The sequence below is a fragment of the Microtus pennsylvanicus genome, chromosome 2 (genome assembly GCF_037038515.1).
Source record: "Microtus pennsylvanicus isolate mMicPen1 chromosome 2, mMicPen1.hap1, whole genome shotgun sequence".
In the NCBI taxonomy this organism is placed as follows: domain Eukaryota; kingdom Metazoa; phylum Chordata; class Mammalia; order Rodentia; family Cricetidae; genus Microtus; species Microtus pennsylvanicus.
This window is the reverse complement of record NC_134580.1, coordinates 91,725,413-91,753,171: the sequence shown is the minus strand read 5'-3', so window position 1 is coordinate 91,753,171 and position 27,759 is coordinate 91,725,413. Positions and strand designations below refer to the sequence as shown.

At 42.1% G+C, this 27,759-nt stretch overlaps 1 protein-coding gene across 3 annotated transcripts in view; it reads right to left on the bottom strand.

Annotated features, from left to right (window-relative positions):
- The window catches only part of Fmn1 (formin 1), a 369,449-nt gene extending 347,622 nt beyond the window's left edge, over positions 1 to 21,827 (bottom strand). For all 3 annotated transcript variants that reach the window (XM_075961724.1, XM_075961725.1, XM_075961726.1), the window contains exons 1-2: positions 21,727 to 21,827; positions 21,149 to 21,270 (exon numbers count right to left, since the gene is read on the bottom strand). The gene's annotated coding sequence lies outside the window, so the exon portion shown is untranslated. The remainder of the gene's footprint in view (positions 1 to 21,148; positions 21,271 to 21,726) is intronic.
- Positions 21,828 to 27,759: the final 5,932 nt, after the last annotated feature.

Genomic DNA, 27,759 nt, shown 5'->3' with positions numbered 1-27,759 from the left:
CACTCAGGATGATTTTTTGTAATTCTATCCATTTACCTGCAAATTTCATTTTTTTTAAACAGTAGAGTAATACTCCATCTGTTGAATCTAGAAATCTTTACAATTTCTGGCTATAATGAAAAGGGCAGGAATGAACATGGATGGGCAAATGTCTCTGTGGTAGGATGGAAGAATCCTCTGGGTAAGTAGCTGGATCTTGAGGTAGACTGGTTCCTAGCTTCCCGAGGAACCGTCACACTGAGTTCAACAGTGGCTGTAAAATTTTGTACCCCACCAGCAATGGAAGAATCTTCCCCTTACTTCACCTCCTCGCCAGCATGAGCTGTCACTTGCTTTATTGATCCTAGCCATTCTGACTGGTATAAGATGAAGTCTCAAATGAGTTTTTGTTTGCATTTCCTGAATGACTAAGGATGCTGAACATTTCTTTAAGTGTTTCTCACTGATTTGAGTTTCCTCTTTTGAGAATTCACTGTTCAGGTCTACACTCCATTTTTTAAAAACTGGGTTATTTGTTTTCTTGATATCTAGTTTTTTAAAATCCCTATTATGAATTTGGCTTGTCCTAAAAGTATGCTAGTACCTTTGATCAATGATTCTCTTAAGAGCCCACAGAAGGACTAGTTCCACAGTGCCCCCTGAAGGAGTAAGGCAGGTTAAAAATGCCTCAAATTTAGATAATTATAATTAAACAGGAGTGGATTTCTACCAGACTGGATGGAATAAGAAAAGGTCAGAGTATTGCCAGCAGTCGTTGAGGTCCTGGCTTTGGATATGGATAGTTAACTCTGCCTAAGAGTCAAAGCTATGCCACATTTGACGGAAGGCTACATGTTCTAAAGATTTCATATGAACTATAACTAGTACTCACACCTTGGCACCAGAACTCATATGAATCAATGACCCAATTACAGATAATCATAGTTTCAGCAGGCACTACGAGCCATGGTCTAAGTTACAGAAGCCACCATCTGACCCAGGCACTTAGAAAGGAAAACGGTGTCCACATCCTACACCAATAGCACACATCTCTGGCGAACTGAGCAACTCTGAGAACTTCTCATTCATGTGCCTCTCACAGCGTCATGATCCTATGCAGATGTACAGTGCTCATGGCTCCTATAGCTGGACGTGTCCATGGAGGTTCTCTAATGACTCTTTTTTTAATTAATTAATTAATTTATTAAAGATTTCTGCCTCCTCCCCGCCACTGCCTCCCATTTCCCTCCCACTCCCCCAAACAAGTCCCCCTCCCTCATCAGCCCAAGAGCAATCAGGGTTCCCTGCCCCGTGGGAAGTCCAAGGACCACACACCTCCATCCAGGTCTAGTAAGGTGAGCATCCAAACTGCCTAGGCTCCCACAAAGCCAGTACGTGCAGTAGGATCAAAAACCCATTGCCATTGTTCTTGAGTTCTCAGTAGCCCTCATTGTCCACTATATTCAGGGAGTCCGGTTTTATCCCATGCTTTTTCAGACCCAGTCCAGCTGGCCTTGGTGAGTTCCTGATAGAACATCCACATTGTCTCAGTGTGTGGGTCACCCCTCGCGGTCCTGAGTTCCTTGCTAATGACTCTTTCACAGTGCTGTATTCTGTGGCAGAAACACTTTAATCAGATTCCTTTAATCAGTTTTTCATTTGTTTCTTAAAATTAATAAGAAAACAAAAAACATAAAGGGTTGTACTATATATATAGAAATTAAAAATTACAACTATCCCCGTGGATAGAAAATAAAGGACACACACATACATTTATGAGATTTATGGGTAAAGCTAAATTTTGATGACTATGCAATGGCTCCAGATAACCCAGTCCAGCTGCTTAACATTGCTTCTTAAATTCTATGTTTCTGGGATTCAAATCACATTAAAAAATCCAGAAATCAGTTCAATAAAAATATTTCTGAATTTATGATTAAAATTATTATTTGACAGAGCAAATAATTACTTGTGATTTGAAAACTGGAATTCAAATTTGTGACAAATGGCTGCGGCTCTGACTTCCAGTGGAAACTATCTTGGTTCTCTGGAATCCCTGGGAAAGGGAAGTCTCTGAGTGTAGAACAGACTTTATTGTGGCAATTCTCAGAGACAGTCTGAAAGGAAACAAATATCTAATAGGTGCAGCGACTGGATCTGACAGAGGTATTCGACCCAGGACCGCTTTCTCAAAAGCGTTTGCTTGGAAAGACTGTGATTTTAAAAATTGCATGTGATACAACTTTTCTGTATCCCAAAATGAAAGATGAATGTGGGAAACAGATGGAAGCACAACTGAGCAATTATTATGCACTTTTACCATCAGATTAAGTGACAGGATTCTCTAAAGTGGGGACATACTTCCTGATATATCTATTTTCCAGCTGGATGATTGCGTGTGGATTAAGAGATCAGGATTTATCAGGGAAGTCCTTCTCAGAGGGCCTGACACTAGAAAGAGAAATTAATTTGGCTGCACTGGAGGGTGATTTGAACCTAATAAATATACAGCCTTCGAGTCTTTCCTCTAAAACGCATTCAGCAGAATGTTTCAGTAAAAGCCACATTTATAATATAAGTAATTTCAGTACAGGAAAATTTAATTTCACTGATGGTTGTTAATAGAGGAAAAAACGAACTGTGTTTTTGTTTTGTTTTCTTTTTTTAATCTTGAGTTTGGAAGGCAGGACATGTTTCCTTAGTTTTTTCTAAGTGTTAACTGCTTTTCCAGGCTCTAAGCATCACTAATATAACAATTATAGTCAGTGCTCCTTCGTGCTAGAGTATTTAAATAAAATACAATTCACAATTAGTTAAAAGCACGTGATGACTCACAACACAAGATTAAGGTCACCAACTGTAAGTATAAGATACAGCTATGCATTGCCTAAACAAAATGACTCAAATGTGTTTATATTTGTTAAAATGTTCATGGATTTAATGATTTAAATGAAAACGTGATGCCATTCCTAAAGTATACAGAGGGGAAACAGATTATGAATAAACACTAGCTCACTGTTCATTGATGATATAGAGTAGCCATTGCCTCTAGGCTGAACATGACCATTATAAACTTGAAGCTGAGCAGCTATGATGACCAGCATGAGACCCTCATGAGATCTGGCCCAATATTCCCTCACGGAAAGAAGAAGGAGGCTCACAAGATCATCACAAGGTCTTCTGTTCTCTGATATTCCAATTGCTGCTATGTAAGAGATAAACAATGAACCAGAAAGGACTTCCCAATGCTCCTTATAGGAGTAACTCAAGCTCCTATAAGTAACCCCAACAAAGTCATTGGCTCACCAAGCTGGACTTGAGTGGAATACTTCGTTCTGTTGGTGCCTCTTCTATCTGTGGTGAATACTATTTCTGTATGTCTCTCCCCATAGTCTCCCATGGATGAAGCTGAGGCCACAGTAATAGTTACAGTTATGCAGAAGATAACCAGATACCCAGCATCAGAATGCCAAGAAGAGGAAAGGCATAGCACACACTAAAACTGTGGATATGCTACATGGTTCTTTAGAACCAGAACCACCAGTCACAGCCAGTGCTCAGTAAAGCATGATGCATTCATCACAAACTGGGATGGAAGACTGGAGAGAGGAGCCTGACACTGGTTATGAGGCTTGGCATTGAGTTAGAGATTCCAGTTATCTATCTTCCACACCACTGAGCTCTAATATTCTCTTGCTATGTCCTATTACGTGAAGTTCATGAGGAACAATGGGCAGAGTTGAGCTTCAACACAAGGGAGTCTGACTCCACAGTCAATAACTTCTCAGTACAGCCCGCATGAGCAAGTCGGGCTTGAAGGCTTCTGCCAATATGACAGCTTATCAGCAAAATGTTTTTAAATGGCCTAAGGAAAACAAGAAAGCGGCTGATTTTATTCAGTAAAGGTTAAGAAAATATGGGGAATGGAGAAGTAAATAATACAATTTTAAGAAGGAAAAGAATAAGGTAAGTAAAGGAGGCAGAATATATTGCAGAGGTAAAATGCATCAAGGATGGGTATCTGGAAATTTTCCAGTCAAAGTACAACAGCACATATCCCACAACACACAGACAGAATGGCTAAATAACACCAGCAGAAGGTTACGAATCCGGATGCATATCTGAGCCCACTCCAGGGTCCACAGAGTCTATCTCTTCCTGATGCTGCTGGACAAGGACTCCTTGGGAGTTTATTGTTCAAGTAGGTTGTCAGGGAGATGTCTGGGCGGCTGGAAGGGAAGGGAAAGAGGAGGAGGATATGTTTGGTTATAAGAACCTAGATGAAGAAGGCATGATGTAGGGAAAAAAATTGAAAGAGATGGCTTATAACAATGGGGAGAGAGAGACAGGTTCTGACCCAGGTGAAAAGAAGGTAAGGAATAGTTGAAGTTTGTAGAGAAAAGTTCTGCAGATCCAGGAAATCAAGCAGTGCTGATGCAGGCCCAAGAGAAAGGGGCCATTCTTCCCCAGTGGGGAAGTTTTTTTTCTTTTATTGCAATAGGGATGGAGCCCAGAGCACTGCAGTGCTAAGCAAACTGTCTGCCACTGAGCTATACTGGCACAAAACAGCAGAGGAAGGGAGAAGGAGCCATGAGGACAAGGCTAGGGACAAGTAGGATTGGTCTAACTGCTGAGAATATAAGAGACTAGGAATTAAGTGAGGGAAAATTTAAGAGTTAAGCTGAGCCCCATGTAAGCAGGAAATAAGTAATGGCATATCATTACTGTGACCTCAATAGAGCCTGTAAACAGTGATTGCTGGGTCAGCTTTTTATATGGTGAAGAAGCATATGACAAATGGATGGATGTAAAAAGACATGCAGTGATAGATAGGGTTTCCCTCACAAGGAAAAGCCATTAAATATATGAAGATGAAATGAACATTTGAAGAGAGGCTTGATATCCTGGTATCTTTTAAGTCCATCTTGATTGCTATTTGATAGAAACTTTACTGGAATTAAACCATTACACATTCAGATCCACAAGCCCATAACCTTTCCTACCAATGTCTCCTCATATTCTAATCTACTTCCGGGTTGCTAATTTCTACCTCCATGAAAGACTTTGTATTTGAGAGAATTGCCCTCGGAACTGTTTCCATCCTCAGATGGAATTCACTGTTATTTGAATTCTCCTTGGAAAAGTAAAATAATCAATGGTTCGCAGTGTTTCAAATCACAAGATTTTCATTTTGAACACAAAGGTAGGCCCCAATGATCACTGCATTCTATTGATTTAAGTAATAGATCATTTGTGACCTTTACACATACAGCTTGATCAATAGAGAGTCAAATACCACCCATTAGATTCTGATCAAGCTCATGTCACTTTTCATGGTCTCAGTTCCTCAGAGTTTTACTAATTCCGATACTGACATGCGGTCAATTATTACGACCAACTGACCAATACTTTAATTAATACAAAACTTGGGCACTGAGTCAGAAATCTTCCTACAATCTACACCCTTCTTCTTCCAAAAGCAAAGTGCAATAGGTCAATTATAATCGAGATTTCTGTTTTAAAATCCGAGGGCTGACCCGTGGGCCTGCATGGGAATCTCACTCTGCTGAGGAGCCCTTTCAGGTGGAAAGACAAATTTCTCTTCACATCTGCCCTACGTACTTAGCTGGACCCCTTTGAAAAGAAGGAGCTTTTTCTGCAGAGGAAGGTCTTGAACACAGAGACTTCACAGCTTGGCAGGTCATTTCTAGGGAGAGGACAGGGATTCTGGAAGGAGACGCTCTCGCCTTCTATGTGTGCCACCATCTATTTTCTTCTCTCTCTATGCCCCTTTTACAAGACATTCAAGGAAATAGGCCGCTTCTGTTCCCTGGCATCTAGAAGAAGAATGGGGCTTTAAGAACCAGCACAGTCCAGCGTGCACAGTGCTTGCCCGGCAGCTGTTAGGTACAGCCTCAGTGAGGTAAACCTTACTACAGACCACAGCAGAGGAACCCTACACAATCCTCTATGTGCCATTCCCTTCAAATAAGATGAAACAATTATTATCAGAGTTGCACTGGCTGCTGACTATGATGTCTCAAACTTTCCATAATGCTTTTTGAGGGGCGGGAATTCATACACATCTTATTCAAATGGGCAGTTTACCTGAAAACTACAGCAAGATCAACACATAAAAACGTGGGAGACACAGACTTCACTGGAGAGCAGCTGTTTGGAGCACCATCAAGGCTAATAGTACATCTTCATTTAAACATCCTATATGGAGCAGTATGGAGTGGGCATCTACGCTACTCTGATGTGGGATTCCCCTCTGTAGGCTGTGAATATGTTTTATTACCATTGGTTAGTAAAGAAGCTGCTTTGACCTATGTCAGGACAGAATATAGCTAGATGGGAAATCGAAGCAGAGAGACAGGGAAAAAGAAGACAGGGTTGGAGAGACACCAGCAGTTGCTGGGGGACGAAGACGCCAGAGCATCGCCAGTAAACCATGGGACAAGTGGCGATATACAGATTATTAGAAATGGGTTGATTTATATGTAGAGTTAGCATAAGAAGCCTGACTCATTGGTCAAACAATTACAATTATAATTAATATTAAGCCTTCAAATGATTACTTTATAAGTGGCTGTGGGAACCAGCAGGAGAGAAACCAGTCCAGTGGGAGCAGATGGGACAGAGAAAAGACTTCCAGCCTCATCTAGGTGGATAATTTATCTCTAAACTACACTAGCCAGTCTCTCTGTATTTACTTTCCCTCTAACTATAGATTTTTTTCCTGTCTCTAAGAAAACTCACTCTCAAAATGTGACCAATTATAAATCATTTAGGTTTTTCATTATATTTGTGAGCCATAAAATAATTTTCAAAATCCCCTGTCAGTGAAGACTTGCAGGCTGTGAAGCTAATTAGAAGTATTCCAGCTACATTTACATTGTGGAAGTACTAATAGGGTCCAAGAATCTTCCCAGTACCGACAACATCCCAACACTGCTACCTGTAGCTAAGAAGCCAGTCTGGAATACAGAGAGGGTTCCAAAGCTTTGGTTATTAAGTGAAAGAGAAACACTCTATGACTTTAAATAAGGCATTTCCTTTTACTTAGTGGCCACTCATGGTGCACTAGCCGTTCTTTTAAGGATTTTGCCTATCTTCACAAAATTTTCACAAAACAAATGTCTATGAGAGAGGTAATGTGGTCTCTATTTTACCTAGGAAAACACTGGTGCACAGGGAGGGGCTTTTGCCTGGGGTCTCTCAGGCAGTTAAGTGGCTGAGCTGGGTAGGATACGAATGTAGCTTGTTCGGAAGCACAGGCTCTCAAGTCTCTCTGAGGACCGATCAGGGATTCTGAGGGTCATACAGAAGACAGACTCGCTCTTTTGCTAGCTTCTCTCTTTAAATCACACAGTGTGGACTAATCAGCACATAGCCGTGTACTCCAGGATAGAGCATTCTTCACTAGAGACAGTGTAGATAAAGGGAGGGGAAAGTGATGAACTCAGAGTGAGAAGTCTTGGACTTGGGGCTAATTCTAATAATTACAAACAATGTAGAGTACATGTTGGCAAGTTTCTCAGCCTCCCCCAACCATTCCATGATTCTCCAGCAGAGAAAGGGACACACTCACCAAACTACTCTTATAGGTAAACGGAAAATTCAGGGTGCACACAGGATCTGAACTGAGACTTTTAAGGCAAAAAAAGACATCACAATACAGAAAGATGTGAAAGGGAAGTTTAAGAAGTTTAGATATTGGGGAAAGATACAACTTCATCATCAATAAGAACCTAACGAAAAACAATCAAAAGCACTGAAACTAACAATGACACAGAGTAAAATTAACACCTTTTAGAATTACCTCTATTCTTACAAAGCAACCACTGTCAGTTTACCTGAGACTTGGACCATATCCACCCCTCCACCCCAGGATTTTCAAGGTTTCCCCTTTTTTGGTTCAGACTTTTAACAATACCACCTAAAAGACTGTCTTTAATTTCCTCTAACTGGCCCATGTACAAAGGCAAAAGTCTTTAACTGGAGACCTTCTAGAATTTTGACCTAAGAGTTGAAAGCAGCTCATTACATCTTTGTAGCCTGTTCTCGACTCCAACCTCTCTAGCCACTTGTATTAGTCACTGTTCTCTAGAATAGCAGAATTTATAGAATGAAACTCTTTCCCCTTCATATATATAACGTATAGTCTCATATATGTGTGTGTGTGTGTATATACACACACACACAATTAATATATGAGAATGATTTACAGGTTGCAGTCCAGCTAATCTAACAATGGCCATCAGTGAACGGAGAGTTCAAGGATCCAGTGGTTGCTCAGTCCACAAGGCTGAATGTTTCAGATGGTCTTCAGTATATGATGGAATCCCAAGGATGTAGGCTCTAATGTCAATGAAGGAATAGATGTGCTAGCAAGGTGAGGACACGCTGGCGAAGAGCAAACACTTCCTTCTTCCATGTCTTTATATAGGCTTCCAGTAGAAAGTGTGATCCAGATTAAAGATGTGTCTTCCCAACGCAAAATCCAGACTAAAGGTGTGTATTGTCCTGCCTCAAAGGTCCCGACTAGAGATGGATTCGTCCACTTCAAACCAAGCAAAATCCTCTCACAGGTGTGCCTTTCATTTCTGGATTGTAGTGTATTCCAGATATAGTCAAGCTGACGACCAAGAATAGACTAGCCATCACACCATCTGGCACAAGGCTGGCCTCAAGTCTATTATGCCAAAGAATTCAGATGTTCTCATGCCTCTGAGCTCCATCCATGCTGCATAGTCTTAGAGACAGGGTATCCTTGATTCCCAACATAGCTTTAGGACCCAAGTTCAAATGCCAGCTCTTCTATTTTAGCACGGCAACCTGAGACAGCTATATAATCTTTGTGTGCCTTATTTCCCATCCTTGTAAATACAGTTAATGATACGTGACAGTGTCTATTGAGCAGCATGGTATCTAGAAGACAGCAGGAGTATGCTCTAAACCCCTGTTATAGAATTAATTCCCAGGGGACGTTTCCTTCTATTGCCAATGAGACTTTCATAGCAAGGTTATTTCTATTATACTCCAGGCTTAGTTACCTTTTAGAGACTCTGTTGCAGGTTACATCTTCCTCCCTGGGGCTCTGCACATGTTATTCCATCTGTAGAATCTGATTCCTATCTGTCATTCATATGACACTATTCTGAAAATTTTTTCATATATTTCACAGCTTTGCTTCTAAACCGTCTTATCTTTAATCCCAGTAGCCACCCTAGTTGCCACAGAAATCGGGTGGTACATGCCTTTAATCCCAGTGGTGCAAGCCTTTGATCCCAGCCCTAGAGAGGAATATAAGCGCGGGTGAGACAGCTCTCAGATGCAGTCTCTTTCTGAGATTCCTGGAGGCAGAATCACCATTTTTGGACTGAGTTTGAGGTAAGATCCAGTGTCTGGCTGTTTTGCTTTTCAGATCTTCTGGTTGAACCCCAATTTCTGACCCTGAGATTTTATCAATCGTGCTTCAAGGTTCTATCCCCCCTGGCACTTTTCAGAAACGTCTCACCCAATCGGTGAGTAGCAAACTTCCCTCCTTCTGGGCCCTGTTTAGTGGCCTAGGTTTGTGCATGGGAGCAATTCTTCTTTGCAAACAGACTGGCTTCAGGTCCCATTAGAATGACAGACAGGAACATCCATGAGGCACATTCGGAGACCCATGACCTAAGATTCTAAATTCTAACAGGAAGCTACTGGGGAATTTGAAGCTGGGAGAAGCACGGCTTGGGTACCACTTTATAGGATGCAGGCTGAGCAGGAGCTTACCTGAAGAGGATCTCTGAAGACTGGCTCATCCCCGTTGGTTTATCAGAAAGAGAGAAGATCTGACTTTCTTAGACATGAGGCAGGATAAGTAAACAGTACATAAATAGAAACCCAGATCGTCTGCTGTATGAACATTTCACAGAGGGGATGCTTAAATGTGGGTGGCAATGAGGAGAAGATTTAGAAACGCTGATCTAGATGGTTAGAGACTGTAGGTGTCCCTGCTTAGGACCAGCCATCCCTGCACATACTCTGGCCTGGGATGGCCCCAGAAACCTGCCAGGCCAAGAGTCCTAACACTGCCCTGTCACCTCATGTTTCCTTGGAGCTGTGCAGACACTGGCTCATTCACCTTCTCAATGGGAAGATGGTCCAGTAAGATAAGGTCGTCCGTTCGCAAGTCAGCCTCTCGGAACACAGATGCTCCTGTTTGGTTTGCAGAGTCTCTGGAAGTACAAGTGGAGGAAGGAAGTCGCAGGAGGTGCACAGGGCAGTGTGCCTCAGCAGGACCTCTCCAACCCACGCTTCGCGTTTCTCTTCCTACCAAGATTCTATCTGCACCAGAAGAATTCCTGGGCTTTCAGTAGAGTGCAAGAAAAAGGTCTCATCCCCTGGAAAGCCTGGGTGGACAGGCAGGTATTCTTTTATTTGAACATCCAGAGTACTTTATAAAAATACTAATAATGCCAATAGCTGCTATTGCTTGAACCCTCGGGGAGATACTATTGTATATATTTAATTTACATGATTTCATTTAATACTCTCACTGTTAACCCTGTTTTACAGAAATAAAACCAAGGCTTAGGGGAGTGAAGGGCTTTCTTGTTTTTATACATCTAGTAAGTAGGCAGCAGGGAGCCTGGACCAAAGAGCCTTCTAACTGTACATACATGGCTATGCACCCCACCTCACTGGATCACATCAATGGGCATGCTTCTCTTTCCTCCATTACCGCTAAGAACCAATGACTCCGTCCTGACGCCATGAGATTGACACTCGACTTCTTTTGTAAAATCAGGATATTACTTGCCAAGACTCAGCTTTGGCATCTATAGAATAGAGACAGTATATATCTTCCTAATAGATCAAGACAAAAAATAGACACAGCTTCTCATGCACGTACCACAGCATATGGCGCAGAAAGACTTAGTAAAACACATATTTACCAGATGACTATGGAACGCCAGGTCTTATGTGGGGAAAATAATAATAAAACAGCTGCCTTGGAGCCAACACACTAGGAATTTACTGTATGTTGGCTGCACTCATTCTTTGAGGACAGGGGTGGGTTATGTGTGCTTTTACATGGATTTTCTATGGAAATTCCTGACAGTAAGTTAATATGCAATAACATTTTGGTGAGCAAACAATAAGGCTAGCAGTTCACACAAATCTAAAGTGTTAGGGATTATGCTGACACAGTGGGTTGACATTTATCTAACAGTAGGTAAAATACCTTAAAATGAAGTACAGAGGAAACATCCCCAGAGTTGGCATACAGGAAGCCATTTAAGCTTGGCAGCCCAAAGCAGAGTAACAAAATAGAATTGCACAGAAGTAAGAATATTTAATAATACTCAAGATGTAGGGAAGAGAGGGGAGAAGTTTCAAAAGTGCACAGTAATCAGTTGCTGCTATATGAGGATAATAATTTATAACTTATTTTTAACCAAAACTCATATTATTTTTAGTCAGAGATTTTAAAGAAATAACTTATCTGAAATGAGGTAAATTTAGTTGAAGTTTCACTTTTCTTTTAGTTTCATTTTCTCTAATTGCTTGGAATCCAAAACTTTATATTATTTTTGTTATATTTGTTTACCTATTTTTACACAAATATTTACAAACATCCAGGTATATACATGTCTGAAATAATGTGCATCCAAGGTTAATAATGGGAATTATAGCATGAGATAATTTTTATTTGCGCTCATAATTTTGGGCCTTATTGAAATTCCTTTATTAATTTATTTATATCTTATTATGAGTGCTCTACTTGCCAGCAGAAGGCATCAGATCCTATTGTATATGGTTGTGAGTCACTATGTGGTTGCTGGGAATTGAACTCAGGACCTCTGGAAGAGCAGCCAATGCTCTTAACCTCTGAGCCATCTCTCCAGTCCCTTATCAGAATTCTTAATAACCAACATCCATTATTTCCATATAGTGTGTTTCAGGGCTGGGAAGATGACTCATACGTTCAACTTCTAGGGATGTTCCTTTACGTTCATTTTCAGGTATTTTACCTACTGTTAGATAATGTCAACCCGCTGTGTAAACATGAAGCTCCTGCCATGCAAGCATGGCAGCTGGAGTTTGGGTTTCCCAAAGACATATAAAAGCCAGGTTGGATATTGAGTACTACCTGGATTCCCAACACTCAAAAGGCAGAGATGGAATCCAACAAGACTAGCAGGAATGGTGAGTACTGAGTTCAGCAAGAGACCCTGCCTTAATATGAACAATCGAGCAATCAAGGAAGACATTAGATGTCAACCTCTAGCCTCCAAATGCAGACACATGAGTGTACACAACCATACTCACCCTTACAAGCACACATGCACATAGAACACAGAAATTAAAATACATTATTTATTTAGAAAAGCTTTAAGTTGGTATAATTTGTAATAATTTCAAGGAACCTACTCATTTTATATAAAAATCCAGTATTCCCCATGTTTAGCCTTATCATATTCATATTACAATAGTTATTTCTTTCAACTTCAATGAGCAACTCATTGCCTGTGAACAACTTTAATCACTGCTGACTATAATACAAAGGATGAATAAATTCTTATTACCTATACTCTTGGAAATGTCTTTTTGCCAATCAAACTCTGAAGCTTTTATATATGTTTTAGTAAAAGAAGAGAGTTTTCATAAAACTATGTTTGTGAGGAGCCGTAACTCCTTCAGCATTTTGTCAGAGTACAGGCTGGTATTTCTAGTCTAGGAGTTAACGCTACTCAATCTTTAAAGAAACCTTAGATATTATTCACTGTGCCCCTTCTCTCCTTCACTGCAGCCTTTATGAACACCTAATCACCTTGCCCTGAACTCACTTCTCCATCACAAAAGGAAACTGCATGGCATTCCAGGTAGCTCTAAATATGTATAAATATTTCTCTTATTCTCATCTGAATCTATTTCTATCAATTTGCCCTTACTGCTTGTATGATAATCCAGCTCTTCTCCTGTCCAACCCCCTTTAAACTCCTGCAAACTTCCTGTTCCCTGAGATAGCTCACCCTGGCTTTTCCAACCCCAGCCCTGAGAGAGCCCTTAAATGCAAGAGCTTCCAGCTTTGAAAATCCTGACGATCACTCAGCTCTCCCTAGCAGTCAAGGCAGTGGCTAGAACTAAAAACATTCTTTTCAAACCATGCCAAAGTGTTCTCAGGAATCACAAATCCAACTCACGCAGCTGTCCCTTTAAATCATTCGATGAACGCATCCTACGCGGTGGCTAGATTCTATCTTACAGTTACTTCACCTATCTTGGATTTCAGTTTCCTCTTCACCCTGCTTTTCTTTCTTGGCAAACTGGGGATCATTCTTACATTACCTTTGCCTGAACGTGGCCGAATCTGGCTGGGTTTTAAGACGCCTTAAGCAAAACCAGAAGCAAATGCGATGCTGGGGCATTCGTGGACCATTTTATGAAATTAGATAAAGAGAAGAGTGAGCCAATAAGAGGAAGAAGCTGAAGCAGAACCTTCGGGAAGTCGGTTTCTCAGGTTGAACCCTGGAGCACTTCCCTATAACTTAACTTAAGTGATTCCTACATTCTGTCATCCTCCAATCGAAAACACTGATTAGAAGAAAATATCTCGTGTATCCCCTCCTGGGTGAAAACTCTATTGCTCATTTACCTAGGTTTGGCCAGAGATGTGGCGGTGAATATATGGGCCCTTTGCTTATAGGTCATCCTTTGAAGAAGGGAAATGGGTATTCACAACATATTCCAAAGGTACCGTGGTTCTAGAGCAAAATAACATTCAGAGATATTTATCTATAGTCACCTTATTTTCCTGCCTTTCTCCTTGATACGCATCCAAATGGGAAGTCATTGCATCAGGACAAGTGAGGTAAGTAGAAAAACAGAAATAGCTGGTCAATAGTCCTAGATTTCCCCAAATCTCAACCTCTCAGAAGAATTTCTCAGGAGGATATACAATCTTCTTAGGGAATTTCTTGGAGACTATTAAAAGAGAGAGAGAGAACTTTAGATACTAAGAGTTCCCCCCCCCCCCAAGAAAAGAAATTAAAGGAGGGAGGGCTCTCTCAGATTTCTGAGGTGTAAAGGGGGAGAGAGATGTAAAGACCCAAAAGAAGGAGATTCATGCCTTGCTTCCTGGCAGTCCCCAAGGAAGCCATAACACCCTACAGGTGTCTGTGTAGTATGTGCAGGCAGGTGGGTACACAGGAGATGTCATGAAGATTGTGACCCGAACACTACAGCTGAGAGAGTTGTGATGGCAAAATGCTGGATGCCACAGTGCCAGTCATGTGGCCTACTACTCCATGACCAGAAGGCCCCTCTGCCAACGCTGGGGCATGCTACCATTCTCCCAGACCACAGTTCTGGGCAGTGCCAGAGCTCTAAGGATGGTGGAGGTCAACTGCTTGGCCTTCACAAGAAAAAGCATGATTAAAACAGAAATAAAAGTTGTTCTTAGTGAATAAAGAGGGAAGATTCTTGTCTTGAGGCTGTTCTCACTGATGGGGATACTCGTCTTCTTGGCTTGGATGAAAAAGACAGGAGCAAAATGAGACTGTAGTAATTCTGTCTCCCCGCTCTGGGTTTATCGTGCAAAGGAAATTGTAACAGTGAAAGCCCTCTACACTCCTTTAACAAATTTTCAGAACAGCTTTTCAAGTCCCTTTGTGTTCATGACATTCATTTTCCTTATGCTATTCTCCAGGGCCCATGACCCAGCCTTCTGTGTGTATAGGCTAGACCCTTCCCTTTGTCCACTCTCTTGTAGCTGTGTTTCAGGTAGAAGCGCCACCTTGCTTTGTCATTTGTTCTGCTTGTGACTTACATTTCATAACAAATCTGACTTAGCTGAGCTCTTGAATTTAGTCAATAGTGATAAACTGACAGCTATGGATACGTTTCGTCTTAACGTGAAAATAAGTGTGGGGGAGGGGACGAAAAAGCCAAGTCACCCAAACTGAGTCTAGGATGCCACTACCTTTTGCCTTCTTCATTTTTTTTTTTTTTTTTTTTTTTGGGAATTAGAAGAGCAATTCCTTCCAGAAAGGAATTCAGTGATGTAATGAATAAAGCGAGGATGTCAGGTGATCCTGGATCTATTCTTAGTTGTGCTACTGAGCAAGAGTGACCTTGGGCGAGTCATTTTTCACATCCTAATCTCATTGTTTTATACTGTACAATAAGAAAACTACCTTGTCATTTCCTTACAGAATTTGTGTGCATAGTGATTAAGAATACATATTTTCTTTAGTAATCTGTTATAGTCTTTCTTAATAAACTGTGATTTTTGTGGAGTTAAAGTTCTTCAAATATTCCTAAGAATTAGAATTAATGCAGATCTTAAAATTAGGACTAGCTTACGACAAACCACAAAGTGGACTTAACACAAAGACAGTACTATCCACTAAAGAATGTTTTCACCTTATTTATCTGGGACTTGAATGGGTAGCAAAAGCAGAATTCAAAAGCCCTGCCAGTCTCCTATGGGTAAGCAGTAAAGGATGCTACAGAAGAAGCAGATACAAGGAGATGAGGACACTGTCAAACAAGGCCAGGACTGGTGCCAATTCTATAAATTCATTCCACTTTCTGCAGATCTGTTAGTTTAATTTTTTTTGCAAAGCTTTCCAAATATGCGTCAGGCTTAGAAATTTGTCCAAAGTGACTGCCTTCATCTAAAAAGAGAACAGATGACCATTTAATGAGTATAAAAGCTTTTTTTTACTAGATATGTACTCAAAATATTGCACTATATTTATGGCTTCTCCTGCTTTAAAGTAAAATAAGTTAAAACCAGGAGTATTCTCACTGGCCTACTAGGGCATAGAAAGTAGAATATAAGCCTTGTAAGTGGGCAACACACTAACCAGAATCTACTTAAATGTATGCCCTTGAGCAAGCACACTAAGCTCTCAGAGTCCCGGTCCTTCTGTTTAAGAGGTTCTGTGCCAATTACTTTGTGCAATGAGGGGCCAGCAGAGCTAGTAACCGAGGCAAGGTTTCTAAATCCTCTATGCTAGCCCAGGATGAGAACAGCCACTCCTCACTGCCTGCCCTTAGACTGACTATCCTTTAAGGATTTTTTCTTTGTTAGAACATCAGGGTGCATGAACTATGTGCTGGAATGGCAAAAATCCAGCTCTGTTAGTATCCACAGAGCTTAGAGCACTTCTTGACAATGAACACAGCAAAGTGGAAGTCTACAGTTTTATGTATTACCTCTAACAGAGCGATTCTCTGTGGGTTGCAAACCCCCTAAAGGGGTTGCATATGGGATATCCTGCATATCAGATATTTACATTATGATCCATAACAGTGACAAAATGACAGTTATAAAGTAGCAACTAAATGATTTTATTGTTGGGGGAGAGCACCACAACATGAAGAATTGTATTTAAAGGGCTGCAGCATTAGGAAGGTTGAGGACCACTCCTATAGTGCACACAAACTATTCTCTAGGTAGAAGACAAGATATTGTATTCTCAAAGAATAAGGAAATTTTACTCAGCACCTCTTGAGGTCTGAATGCATGTAAACACAATGTTTATTTCTCTCAGAGGAGAATGATCATTAACTATCATCATAACAATCATTCCAAAATAATCTCTACCTCCTAATTCAGCAATTTTACACCATCAAAGTGCAAACACCTTGCATTTTCATACTTAGAGAAACTGATTCAGGACAACCAAGGCTGTTACACAGAGAAACTCTGTCTCAAAAAAACAAAAACAAAAAATAAAAGACAAAAACCTGGGACTCTAGACAGAGATGTGGCATTTGAGGGGAACACTCAGAGAGCAATGGCAGCACCATGGTCACCCGTACATACTAGAAGAGTGCCTCTCGCCTATAGGTGACACCATTCATTCACACAATTTCATGTGGACTTCGTTGGCATGAGTGTCAGGTTTTAAGAAATCAGAATTACTACAAGGAATGGGTTACTGGAAAAGACTTTTCCTACAAACCAAGAAGGTTCTTATTCTCTTTGAAACATGTGTCATTTTTACTGTGTTGGTATCACAGGAAATAGCATCAAGCCTGGATGAGTGTGAGTAGCTGTCTTCATGGGTTCAGAGCAGAACAGCTGGATGAGTGTGAGCAGATGTCCACGTGGACTAAGGGCAGAACAGCTGGATGAGTGTGAGCAGTTGTCCATGTGGACTAAGAGCAGAACAGCTGGATGAGTGTGAGCAGATGTCCACGTGGGTTCAGAACAGAACAGCTGGATGAATATGAGTAGCTGTCCACGTGGACTAAGAACAGAACAGCTGGATGAATGTGAGCAGATGTCCACGTGGACTAAGAGCAGAACAGCTGGATGAGTGTGAGCAGATGTCCACGTGGGTTCAGAACAGAACAGCTGGATGAATATGAGTAGCTGTCCACGTGGACTAAGAACAGAACAGCTGGATGAATGTGAGCAGATGTCCACGTGGACTAAGAGCAGAACAGCTGGATGAGTGTGAGCAGATGTCCACGTGGACTAAGAACAGAACAGCTGGATGAGTGTGAGCAGTTGTCCACGTGGACTAAGAACAGAACAGCTGGATGAATGTGAGCAGATGTCCACGTGGACTAAGAGCAGAACAGCTGGATGAGTGTGAGCAGTTGTCCACGTGGACTAAGAGCAGAACAGCTGGATGAATGTGAGTAGCTGTCCACGTGGACTAAGAGCAGAACAGCTGGATGAGTGTGAGTAGCTGTCCACGTGGACTAAGAGCAGAACAGCTGTGGCTGAAGCCTTGTTTAATAGCACTGCTCTATTTGATGGATTTTTTAAATGTACCAATGTTGGGGTCATTTATGTCCACTGTACTTCTTTCCCCCAGAACATGCCCTAGAGCCCTCTCATTGAGAAGGGAAAGCTCAGGGCAGGGATGTGAGAATTGGGCCTGTCAGCTGCAACATAATGCTATTTCCTGGGCTGCTTTTTATCTCTCCTCCCCAGTCTGCTGCTTCTCAATTAATGTCTCAGCCCTGGCGGATAGCATAAATGCTAAAACGTCCTGCCGACTCCAACATTCTACCCTCAGCAGCTTGTCACTTGGAAGACCAAAGAAAAATGTGTTAAATTTGAAGTATATCAGTATTTAACAATGAAAGGTGACACTTTAGATAGGAGAACAGGGATGAATAGTAATAAAATAGAACACAAAAAAAGTCAGTTTTGATTAAGGCAGGGAAACAAGAGATGGAAAAGGAGTTTGGAGAAGGAAAAATAAAAAGGACTTGGCTAGAAGTTTATGTCCTGCAGAGAATTTCAGAGGTCTGTTCGGCTTAGGAAGGTAGCAGTAGGGAGGCCCAGTGAAGGAACAATTCTCCCCATAACCACAGAGGCACTAGGGTAGATATGTTTGAAGGCCAGGTGAGTACAGAAAAACCACTGATTACTCCACTATCTTGAGACTGCTTTTACTCTTCACCAAAGGACCCAGAAACTGCAAGGAAGACACAGTCCATTCCTGAGTTTCCAGCCTTGTATGTTGCTGAGGTCAGCAGATCGTACCCACTCTACCTCCTCCAACTACAGTAATTATTGTTTTACCGGGCACAGGGAGCACTGCTTTGTCTGCAGTTCAGACCCTAAACACGGAGATGTTTCATTTCCTTCCAGAGGCCAGCCTGTTGGTGCAGGCTCACATTCGCTCCTCGTGGTTTAGCATCTCTGCAAAGATCAAGCACGTCGGATGAATGCCAGCACACAGGCTGAGACCCGCTAAGAATTAAGCTGATTTTTAACCAAATACAATGTACATCCAAAAAATATGGCGGGTGTTAACAAATGTGGCCCGGAAGAGATTACAAGCAACTCCAAACATGATCAAACCGCCAACAGTGGAATCACTGCAGGTTCTTCAACATCCCTGATGAATTTTCTTGCTTACACAAATAAAGTTTCAATTTAAAATATTAAGAGCAAGGTCACCTGAAACACAGTTCAGTCTGCAATGATATGCATGAACCCAGAGCTCTAACATAACGACTGTGGAGCACTTATGCCAGGTCAGAGAAAGATATTCCTCAGTTCTCCATCAAGCATGTTGACCACCATCATGCCAAGTCCCGAACTGTCCCCAGTTTCTACTTCTCTTCCTTTGCCCCACTGATTTTTATCTGGATATGGCAGAAGAATAGGATATGAAACTCAACCCTCAGTTATCAGAAGGTCTATAGCACCCAATCCCTTGACCAAAGCATTTAATCTAGGCGGGCACCTGTGAATAAAGGACCTATCAAGAGCAATTCTTTCCTGGGACTTTTCACTTTGACTTGAGTTCTGGAACTAGAAGGATGTGAATCTAGAGTTTATAAAGGCACTGGGAGGGCAGGGTCTGTAATGGAACAGAGTGAGATCAACAGGGGAGGGAGAGACAGAGCTAAAAGATAAAGGTTAAAAATACCCAAAGACAAAGAGCTAGAGAGCAGGATGGCAACTTCAGGAGCTCCAAAACCCAGGAGCCCTCTTGAGTAGACCAACTTCTGCACCAGGATATTAGGACCCAGTTGGGCTCAGTTATGTGAGACCCAAATGCTCCTCCTTTTGTTTAGGATACTTTCTGTTGGACTTCTATCCCATACAATAAAAAACATCCTACTAATATGAAGGACAACAAACTCCAGATATCCAAGTATTCCCCTCCCCAAAGCAGATGGAATGATGTGAACTTCTTGGGATAAGAGATACGAACTACACAGTTATTCAGAGGTTCTGTCTAGTTTGTAGTCTTAGAAAAGAATCATGTTGTTACACAATAAGTTACTTCAGGGTAGTGATTTAGAGAGGCTTCAATTCCCACAGACATTTGAAGCAAAGCTGCTTGACTTCCCCTGGGCAGAAGCCAATACATTCACTAATGAGTCTGCAGAAGGCACAATCTATCAAGACAGTGTGGTGAAGAGCCAGTAAGAAAAGAACAGCCTATGGCAGGCCCAAAGACCAGAGAGAAGTCCCCTCCCCCAAAAGCTTCTGCTTTAATGCATCTTAACCAAAAGCTTGCTAAGCATTTGCACAGGCTGGAGTTCCTATGACATGGCTGCTTAAACACAGATGGGTTCAATCGGTAGGACCCTTAAGAGGCAATCCCATTGCACATGTACTGAGATCTAAAACAAACAGAGAAAGAGAAGACACATATTTTAGGGCCTTTGTTATTCTTGTTGGCTAGTATTACTACCAGCAATGATCATTAATTCCACCATTCCCATGTGCCAGGAAATTATTAAGCATCTTACTAACATTATTTCATTTACATCTACAACTTCCCTATGTGGAGAGAGAGAGAGAGAGAGAGAGAGAGAGAGAGAGAGAGAGAGAGAGAGAGAGAATATAATAAATTCTATTGTCTACATCAGAAGGCATTTTCTAGACATACCTCTGAGACTCAACAACCCTTGCTCAGCTCTTCCCAGGGCTTGCTGTAAAGTCTATTAGATCTCTGATTTATTAGCCCTCTTTTAGGAGGAAAGTATTAAAGCTGAGAATCGAATATCAGATTACCCCCTCATCGTGGAATCATTGCTTTAGAGTATTTCAAAGCTCTGGATTCTCCTCAGCCAGAGACACCTAAACAATCACCTTCCTTTCTCTCAAGGGTATGCAATCTAGTGGAGCATCAACAAGTAACAGGTTTCTAGGCATACTGCAGGGATTAGGACATAGTAGCCTCGTTGGAGGGGGACCTATAATAAAACACCACAGTGACACACACCCTATCTGCAAGCATGAATACTAAACAAGCTTCAGTACAACTGGAGCCACTGTGGGAGAAAGCCAGATGCTTTGCCGCTTGACCTGGTCTGCTCCAAGGCTTAACTCGTTATGGGTATAATTTGCCCCACACAGCTCTGTACTTCAGGACCGTAGACCCTGCATTCAGCCCACCACGACTGTGTCAATGCCAACATTAAACTCTCTAGGAGTTAGTAAGCAGAAATGTGGAGGATTAAAACTGAAAGATTCCTTTGGAAAAATCTCAGTTGGAAGTGTGAATATTGCCCTAGCACCCAACACACACACACACACACACACACACACACACACACACACACACACACACACACACTGTTCCCAGCTAGTTGTCCTTGAGTTAAAAGAAGGTTTGGTTGTGGCTTCTGGAGACAAGGACATTGCGTGCTATGGGAAAGAGGAGTGTCTAACACTTACATAGAGGAACAGAGACGGCCTTCAGGGAACTAGAGTTCTGAATGGAGGAGAAGATGATGATGTTGGTGATGGTTGTGATGATGACAAGGATGCCTCAAGAAAACGGTGATGCTGAATGCCACCTATAAACACAAGCACAGTGCAGCAACAGATACCCTCGTTATTGCCAAGACAAACACGAAGCAGCTTCTATTCTCAATCCAACTTCATTGCAGTATAATTGCATCGTTACGGGGGGGGGGCTTCATCCTCCCCTCTGTGGCCCTCCAACCCTCCCAGCTTTCCTGAGCCAAGCTGGAATGAGACTGCACTGACAGGTCAAGAAGGTTAGGGCCTGAGAGTTAACGATGTGAGTTCTGTAGAGAGGGATGTTGGGGTGATTCTAGGGGCCACCGACGCACTTCCCAGCACCCAGCAGCCTGGCTGCAGAGCTGGAGGAACCAACTCAACAACAGAGAGGACGCTAAGGTAGGAGCTTATCAGCTCTGACCAGAACCCTAAAGCCGGGGAGGCCAAGCGGGCAGCTTTTGGCTGCGAAGAAGACGTGGGGCAGACGGCCAGGAGGAAGACTCTTTTACCTGACCAGCTACAGCAGGAGTAGCAGCGGCTGCGAGGATGCCTGCGCGCTCCAGTCCAGAGTCAGAGCCGTGAAGCGGCCGCTGCGCCTTCCACAGCCGAGGCCCCGCCCCTTAGGCGCAAGCTCCGCCTCGCTAGCACGCGCCTACCTGACAGGCTGTTTGGGGGAGGTGCGCGATGGACTGATAGACAGCCATGCTGACCAATAGAAATGTCTAGCGGCTGCTGTGCTAAGGATGGGAAGGCGGGCAGAAAGCCGCAGCGCCAAGTTAACTGACCTTGCTGAACCCTCTCTGGCCTGGCCTGGGACCTGCCTGCTGGGTGGAACGCGGTGGTTTTTAAAGCAAGGCCTAAGTGAATGGTGAAGGTGACAACCTGTTCCCGGGGACCAGCCCCCTTGTTTGCTACCCTTCCAGGGTGCGTGCTGCCGACTGGCTGCAAGTGATGGGGGAGGGGAGCTGGTGGCCTCAGCTTTACCAAGGTTCCCTAGCTATAGAGACATGGCCAGGCCTGGTGCCAGAGCCTCTTATTTCATTCTGTTATAATCTAAAATTGGCATATATATATATATGTGTGTGTGTGTGTGTGTGTGTGTGTGTGTGTGTGTGTGTGTGTAATATATATATGGAAAACTCAATAAACCAGACCTTTATGTTACTTCTCTAGCGGGTCTCTGCCCAACCTTCCAGCCTCTCCAAACTGCTCTTCCTGTAAACGACCCAAAATCTAAATCGATTTCAAAGAAAAATGTTCAGACTTCGGTGATGAACAGAAGGGGGACTGAGTCGGGGTGTCAAGGAGCCTGGGTCTTGCAGGGCAGCGAGCCTGCTTGTGTGAATCTTGCAAAGTTGAAGCTCTTTGCAGCACTGTTGCAGTGCTGGTAACCCAGTTCAGACCTTGATACCCAGAGATGCTGTTTTGTTCCAAATAAAGATCTAATCACTGATGATGAAGGCTCAAACCAGGAAAGCTTTCGTAAGAGGATTAGAGGTCTTAATGACATTGAGATGTGGGATGTGATTTGGGGATCTTTTCCAAGTAGGTAGGCAGGAAAGGGCAGCCTTTAATCCGCTCCCACGTAAGTACAAAGCCCACCATCTGCTATTTAAAAATAGAGTTCTATCCTGAATAGTATAAAATGAAAAGTACGAAAATATTTGAGAAGGTATAAAGTGGTTTTTCCTTTGAACATTTTCTAGAAATAAATTGTTAGAACTCTGATGCATTCTTAAAATAGTAGCTAAATGCCAATAGGTGCCAGATAGATAGACAGACAGACAGATAGACAGACAGACAGACAGATGGAGATATTAATATTCCTCTTCAGTCCTCGCATTTATCCAAAGTGAATTCCACATACAGATATGGAAATTTAGGCTTATAGAGGTTTGTAATTGTCTAGCTAGAGTTTATATTAAATCAATAATTCTCAGTAATTAACACCAGTTAGAAGAATAAAATGCATTAACACTTTTCTTTTCTCGGAAATACTTTCTTTTTCCCTGAAAAGTATTCTACAGGAACTTAGTTCCTCTATGACCAACTCCTTCAAACTGCAATCTTCAAAGCACTTCCACCCAAGCATCACCTCGGAATGTGTTAGGAGCATTTGTAAGCCAGCTTGCTCATGGGAGAGGCTGTGATTTGATATAAATGGGAAAGAAGTACATTTTTCCAGGGCTTGACCCCATCTAGTTGTTAATTGATGTAGGAAAATAATTATTTAAAGTATTCTAACAAAATAGTTATTTGCTTATGAGAATTTAGTCCGAGGAAGGAAATAAAAAAAGGAATCTAATAACCAAAACTCTTCACCCAGTATTGTTTCAACAAATTCTAAAGAAATAAACCCTAATTTGACCTTTAATCAAGCCATGAATGTTGTTCTTACCTGAGGAAGGCAGAATGAGGGAGGAGATGGTTTAACACATGTCTGTTACTGTGACAAAAAAATCTCGGAATAGACAGGGCTAGAGTGATGACTCAGCTCTTAGGAGCACTCAGTGCTCTTGCAGAAAACCAGGGTTCAGTTCCCAGCACAGCCCATGCACATCCACTCCAATTCCTGGGGTTCCAGCACATGGTACACACCCATAGATGCAGGCAAAACGCTCTTACACACTATATGTGTAATTAATATATAATTATATATTAATTAATATATATATTATCAGAACAAAAGGGAGAGGAAAGTCTGCAATGCACAAATACCCGTGTGATCCTTTTATTATCACCAACAGCAAGCAAAACTACTGCCCACAAATCATGATGGGTTAATTCCATTTGGAAAAGACACCATCCCCTTCCTATAGGAAAGAGAGAAGGAGAAGCTTAAGCCAGGTTGTATACCCATTTGTATCCATAGCATACAAGTTTCTCTGCCCTAGTACACCTTTTAAATAGCATTTTAAGATTAATTTTAATTTTTGAAATGTATGTGTATGTACATATGTGTCATGTGTGTGAGTGCCCAAAGAGGACAGAAGAGGCCATCGGATCCCCTGGAGCTGGAGTTAGAAGTCGTTGTAAACCACCTGACGTTAGTACTGAGATTGGAACAAAGGTCCTCTGGAAGAGCAGCTAGTATTCTTAACTGCTGAGCTCGGTCTCCATTCCTCTATAGTAAACAAAACTCAAGGATGTAGGTATTTGGCTAAACAACTAAGGGTTCTCTTTTTAAAGAATGAGGTAAACAGTCCAAGTCACTCGAATGCTGTTTTCTCTGTGAAGCCTTCCCCTGTAAATCTCCAGTTCCCTATCATATTGATTGTACTTACCCCACCGTCCTCATGAGGGGCTGCTAATCTAGTTGCTTCCTCCACATATGCCCTTTCATTATGTCCAACAGCATAGTACCCACCCCACAGGCCATACTGCATTAAACACTTTGAGTGAAACAAACCATTTCTTCCTCAGGAATTCACTGTCTACAGTTTGTCATCGTATCTCTCATAAGTCCTTGTGTATATTAGGAGTGACTTACATTGCGCAGTTGGATCATTTTTTCCCTGAGGTGGGTAGGTGACTTCAAGGTGTGACTTAGAAGGGCTGACTAATGAAAGAAGCAGAGAAATAAGATGCACAGAGAAGAACAGGAACATTGATGCTCTTATCCCAAAGGACTCTAAACCCGGCAGGGAAGCACAAAGATGAGAAATACCTGGGAACATGCTCTGTGATTGCCAGGTCCCACCTTGACAGTTGTGACCAATCAGAAACAAGGTTTGTCAGGAAGTGACTCTGTAGAAATGGAGTCTGGATGTAAGGGACCAGCAGGAGTGAAGTACTGGCAGAGACTGCTAAGAGGTATGAAGAGAAATAGGAACAGCGTCAAACAGCTCTTTTTTTTTTTTTTTTTATAGGTGTGATTTTTTTTTAATTTATTTATTTATTAAAGTTTTCTGTCTCTTCCCCGCCACCGCCTCCCATTTCCCTCCCCCTCCCCCAATTAAGTCTCCCCCCCAGCCCAAAAAGCAATCAGGGTTCCCTGTCCTGTGGGAAGTCCCAGGAACCCCCACCCCCATCCAGGTCTAGTAAGTTGAGCATCCAAACTGCCTAGGCTCCCACAAAGCCAGTGCGTGCAGTAGGATCAGATTGAGCTCTACATTTTTCTCTGCTCCCCTCCCTGTCTCTCCCCTCCCCTTTGACACTCCCCCAAGGTCCCCATGCTTCCAATTTACTTAGGAGATCTTGTCTTTTTCTACTTCCCATGTAGATTAGATCTATGTTTAAGGCAATGGACTACTAAGCCGCTCTTCTGGAAAAAAATTAGATTTGTTCATTTCCTTTGTCAGGGATGACACCATAGTAGATCATTCTAGAAAGAGCTCAACAGTTTATCCCTCTGACTAGTAGTATGGTCCAGCTCAAATTGCTCAGTCAATCTTAACCTGATTTTGTATCTATCACTGACTAGGAACAACAAGATATGTGACATTCTGCAAGATTGATTTTGCATTTATTTCAATCTCCAGATAAACTATGGATGGGAGATAAAGGCCATCCATGATGATTATTAATCATGAAACCAATGATTACATCCTTCTGAAATGTAAGACACTGATGGAACAGCTAATCTCCAAGAAGCTTTCTCCTCCTTTGCCCTCAACTGTATAATCGGCTTTTTGTCTCCACACCAGATAAATGCAACTCACTTGCTGTGGGTTCACCATAGTATAGATACTGTCTTGTGGGCCAATATCTCTCATCATCTCTGAATTCCCTGGACATGCATGAAAATGACCACCTTGCCAATGTGTCTAAGGATTCTAGACACAAAAAACAAGACATTGTGCTACTGCACTGTTGCTTCATGTGGATCCATAGTGGTGGCAAGGTACGCTGGGCTGTGAAGCTGCCGGGCTTCTTCTCTCCTGCTGTGTCGCCAGGTTTGTTTATTCTCCACACATTCTGAAGAGGATTTAACTGACAAATTACCCTTGTAACATTGTGATGTGTAGGTGAGCTATTGTGGAGGCCAGTAAAATGTTTGCCGACTGACAAGATCTTTTTTAAACTAGCCCAAAGACATCTTAAAAAAAATATCTTCGGTGCTACCAGAGGTACCATATGGAGAAATTACTCTCATGAAGCTCCAAAGCTACTGTATTTATGTTACCATTTGTTCAAAGGAATAAAAACCTACACCTTAAGCTGAAAACAGGAAGCTACCCAGTAATTCCCTGAAAGAACTTAGCTTTGATTTCACAGGACACATCATAGTGATTATAGCTCTCTTGACTATAGGTGAGAAGAACAGACAGAATTGTAAGGGAGTCATGCCAAGAGACATATACTAAGCAATGACATCAGGATTTCTGTTCAGTATACCAGCCTGTCATTAGCTGACAAGGGTGGCCTGGCAGGTTGCTTTTTCAAACAGTCATTTCTTAGTCACAAAATCCATAAGGCTACACCCCTGGGGGCAGGGGAGAAAAAGCATCTGCTTTGTGGTGAACAACTCAAAGATGGCGGGAAGGGGAAAATACCTCCCACAGAGACTGCAGTAGCGTCACAGACAATACAGTCTAGCCATGCTCCATGGTGTAAATGAGGAGTCAGAGCCCAGACTAGCAAGCTCTGCAGAGGACAGCTGCAGCCCCCAACAGAAAGGAAAAGCATTTTAAATCCCCTTTTATGATAATGCTACCACACAAATGTGGTTTGAAACATGCAAGGAACAAGTAAAAATTCATGATAAACCAGCATTGAGTCAGCAAATATTCTTTGAGCCACTTCTAAGTACCAAGCTGTTTTTAGATCATGGTGATGGGAAGGTCACTAAGCAGCTCTCTTTGAACTTAAACTGTCCTAGAGGGAACAGAGGTGAATGATCGCACAGACGAGAAGGTTATCACTTTCTAGGCTGGGCACCAGAGAGAAGAGAACGTGTTCTCTCAAAGCAGAATAGGAGAGAACCTGGTCAGACTCAACTGGTGGGGATAGAGTCTGAGGAAGGCTTTGGGGAGGGGGGTGACCCTTAAACAGAGATTGGAGGAACTGATCAGTCAAAAGAGGGGTGGAGAACCAGCCAGGCAGAAAGAATAGCATGCATGAAGCCCCTTGGCTTTGTGAGGTCCAGGAGAGAACCTGGTGTATTGAAGAACAGAGAAAAGCCAGTGTGAATAGAGCACAAAGGGGATGTGCACAAGGGACTAGAGAGGTGGGCGGAGCCAGAGTATATAGGACACTGTTAACTTTCATCTAAGTCCTTCAGCTATCCGTGTTTGTGTATGTGTGTATTTATGTGTACGCATATTGGACTCACATGTTAATACATGTGGATACATGCATATAACTATTTTCTAATTTTTCTCAGGAAATCATTCAGCTGTAGGAGGACTTTTCTTTTCCACCTGTCAGTCTCCAAATAACTGACATGGAGACTCAATATTAATTACAAATACTCAGCCAGTAGCTCAGGCTTATTACTAGCTAACTCTTACATTTTAAATTAGCCCTTTTTAAAAATATACACTTTGCCACGTGGCTTGGTAACTTTTCTCAGTACAACTTGTCCATCTTGCTTCGTTTTG